The sequence below is a fragment of the Dama dama genome, chromosome 23 (genome assembly GCF_033118175.1).
Source record: "Dama dama isolate Ldn47 chromosome 23, ASM3311817v1, whole genome shotgun sequence".
Classification (NCBI taxonomy): Eukaryota; Metazoa; Chordata; class Mammalia; order Artiodactyla; family Cervidae; genus Dama; species Dama dama.
The window spans coordinates 30,778,747-30,782,533 of record NC_083703.1 but is presented as its reverse complement, the minus strand read 5'-3'; the positions used below and the strand labels follow the sequence as shown (position 1 = coordinate 30,782,533).

Sequence of the window (3,787 nt, the reverse complement as noted above, 5' to 3'; positions counted from 1 at the left end):
TAAGGTTGCACAGCTGATGAGGGGCAGCGTTGGGATGTGACACATCGGCGTGAGTCTGAAAAGTGAGGCTTCCCAATTCTCTGGAGGAAAAGAAGCTAATCAGGGCTGGACTGTGCAGATTAGACGCATGTAATTGTTTTGTCGTGGTCAGCTTTAAGGAAAGCCAATCTCCCTCGCTTAACACTCTCCTCTGTCACCTACTGTGCTCTGATGAGTCCACACTCTTTCATCTCACTTACAAAGGCTTTGTGATTGGCCCCCTGCTTGCTTCCCCAGCCTAACCTCTCAATGCTGTCTGTCTTCTGTGATCTGACTTTGGGCAAAATCTTCCTAGAAACCCACTCACTGGAGAAACTCACTGAACTGTGTGTTCAGTGTAATCTTCAGCCCTCCCATCAAACAAACTGCAAACCCCTGGAAAGCAAAGAACATGCTTTCAATCTATAAACTCATCAATTCCTACTCTGACACCTAAGGTCCAGCTGGATGAGGAACATTTGAGGAGGTTCTCAGACCTCTTTGAGTCACAATTTGATACTGTCAGTCATGAGGAAAGTAACAGTTGCTAAGTCAGCCTCTAAGAGGGGCCCCTAACCCAGACTTGGAAGACCCGAGAGGGCTGCCCTGAAGAAAGAATGGTAAGCAGAGACTTTCGGGATGAATTAGGGTTGGTCAGGTAAACGACAGCAGAGGCTAGGGATCAGGGAGCCATGCTCCAGGCTGAGGAGCAGCAAACAGCAGAAGTGAAGGCCAGGGACTTCCCTGGGGTCCCATGGCTAAGACTCCGCATTTCCACTGCAGGGGATGTGAGTTCAATCCCAGATCAGGGAACTAAGATCCTGCATGCTGTGAGGCACGGTCAGGAAAAAAAAAAAAAAAAAAGTGGAGAACAGAAAGAACTTGACTGGCTGCAAAAACTGGAAGGTGTTCCATGGGGAGGCCTGCGGGGAGTGGATCAATGGAGCTGGAAAGGCAAGTAGGGGCTGAGCAAAAATGTTCTCAAGCCAGAGCTTGCACTTTGTCCAGGAAGCAACAGGCCACTTTTAATATTAAAATGTCTTCGACATGGGACTTCCCTGGTGGTTCAGTGGCTAAGACTCCACACTCCCAATGTAGGGACCTGGGTACAACCCTTGGTCAGGGAACTAGATCCCACATGTCACAACTAAGAGTTTGCATGTCACAGTTATAAACCCTGTGTGCAGCAATGAAGAGCCAGAATCCTGCGTGCTGCAACTAAGATTCAGCACAACTCAATAAACAAATAAAAATTTTTTTAAAAAATAAGCAAATAAAATGTCTCAGGCAGAGGAGTGGCATGATAGGAAGGGCATTTTTTCTAACGATCACCATGTTCTCTATTTCTGTTGCATATTCCTTCAAGCTATAGAGTAGAATTCTCTGCAAAGGGACTTAAAAGACATAGTGCTTAAGGTGCTGCTGTCCATGGGGTTGCAAAGAGTCGGACACAACTGAGCGACTGAACAACAACAGCAAAGATGTCACTAGATTTCTGAAGGAAGACTCAATGTGTAATTTCCCCCCTCTCAGGTCTATGTAGAAAGAGGCCAGAAAGTTGCATCCATTGCTGTGGAAGCAATCCTCTCTAGGAATCAGCAAAAGCTCTTAGAAACCACAGCATCTCCCCTGTGCCTTTCACCGTGCTGCTTGGGAGGTGAAAACATTCAGCCTTCTCATGTTTGGATTAAGTAAGGAAAGCTGCAGGGACCACGTACATCCTGAAGACACTGGCTTCAACAGGGTAAAATGATGACGTATTGTCAGCCATGTTTAATCAGCCTCTTGAATAGGGGCGCAGGAAAAGCAGGGAGAGCTTTGGGTCCCCTGAGGAGGGTGATGTGTTAATAACAGCCACAGGCCAACAACAGAGGAACACATAGAGAAGATGTGGCACTTATATACAGGGGAATACTACTCGGCCATTAAAAGTGCTCGCTTTGGCAGCACATATACTAAAATTGGAACGTTACAGAGAAGACTAGCATGGCCCCTGAGCAAGGATGACATGCAAATTCATGAAGCATTCCATATTTGGGGGGCTTCCCTGGTGGCTCAGATGGTGAAGAACCCATCTGCAATGCAGGAGATCTGGGTTCAATCCCTGGGTCAAGAAGATCCCCTAGTGAAGAGAAGGACTACCCACTCCAATATTCTTGCCTGGAAAATTCCATGGATAGAGGAGTCTGGTGGGCTACATCCCAGGGGGCTGCATAAAAAGGAAGGAAATTAGGTCATCTGTAGAGACTTGGATGGAACGAGAGACTGTCATACAGAGTGAAGTAAGAAAGAGAAAAACAAGTATCATGTATTATCGCTTCTATTGGAATATAGAAAAATGGTACAGGTGAACTTATTCCCAGAGCAGGAATAGAGATACAGATGTAGAGAACAGACATGTGTATATGGAGCGGGAGGGGGGCTGGGGGAAAGAGAGAGTGGGATGAATTGTGAGATTAGGTTTGACATATATACACTACCATGTATAACACAGATAACTAGTGGGAAGCACAGGGCGCTCAGCTAAATGCCCTGTGATGACCTAGAGGGGTGGGATGGGGGGAGGGAGGCTGAGGAGGGAGTGGATATATATGTACATAGAGCCAACCCACTTCATTGTACAACAGAAACTTACACAACATTGTAAAGCAATTATACTGCAATTTTAAAAAGCCACGTATGTATAGAATTTATTATGTGCCAGGCACTATCCTAAGGATGCTACATACATATTAGCTCAGTTAATCTAAGCCATAACCCTATGACAGAAGGACCTTTCAAACCCCATTCTCCAGATAAATAAACTGATGCATAGAGAGGTCAAATACCTTGCCCAGGTCAGCCAGTTGATGAGTGACAGTGCTGGAATTCATGTCCTACCCTTCCAGAGCCAACCACACCTTTTCCTCCACCCCCTGTCACCCCAGCTTGAAATGTGGGTCACAGCTTCACAGGAACTGGGGGTATTGCCACCCCTTCACCTCTTCTCAGATCCAGTAGCCCAGCCACAACTCTGACATTAGGTCCCCTCCATTCCCGTGGCTACAGAAGATCTCTAATTCCCTGGTCTCTTTGTGGGGCTGTGGTCCCACTTCTGGTGACAACCTCCATCTTGATCTGGAGGGAAAGAAAAGAACTCCCTAGTTTTAGTAATAAATCATACACATGACTTGTTCACTCCTCATTCTAAGTGCTCTGTTGAAATAGCACCTCCTCCTAGAAGCCTTCCCTGATTCCTTATGAGTTAAGCACAAACACATTACTCTTTAGTCCCTGGTTTATTTTACTTCCCAGCACCTATTACCAGTTGAACTTACATGGTCTATTTATTTGTTTAATGAGATACCTGGTTGTTATCTGTCTCTATTACTGGAATATCACATTTACAATGTTAATTTCTACTCTACAGAAAAAGTGACTCATATGTATACATATATATATTCTTATACATATATATACATATATATATATGTATATATACACACACACACACACATTATTTTTCCTATTCTTTTCCATTATGGCTTATCACAGAATATTGAATATGCTTTCCTGTGCTACACAGTAGGACCCTGTTGTTCATCCATTCTTTACAATAATAGCTCATATCTGCTAACCTCAACCTCCCACTCCATCCCTCTCCCAACTCCCTTCCCCTTGGCAACCACAGGTCTGTTCTCTCCGTCTGTGAGTCTGTTTCTGTTTCACAGATAAGTTCTTTTGTGTCATATTTTAGATTCCACATACAAGTTATAACATATGGTATTTG

At 44.7% G+C, this 3,787-nt stretch overlaps 1 non-coding gene across 1 annotated transcript; it reads left to right on the top strand.

Annotated features, from left to right (window-relative positions):
- The first annotated feature begins 1,949 nt into the window (after nucleotides 1–1,949).
- LOC133045302 (U6 spliceosomal RNA) lies at nucleotides 1,950–2,056 on the top strand. The gene has a single exon (XR_009690181.1). It is a non-coding gene; the product is annotated as a U6 spliceosomal RNA (small nuclear RNA).
- The last annotated feature ends 1,731 nt before the right edge of the window (nucleotides 2,057–3,787 follow it).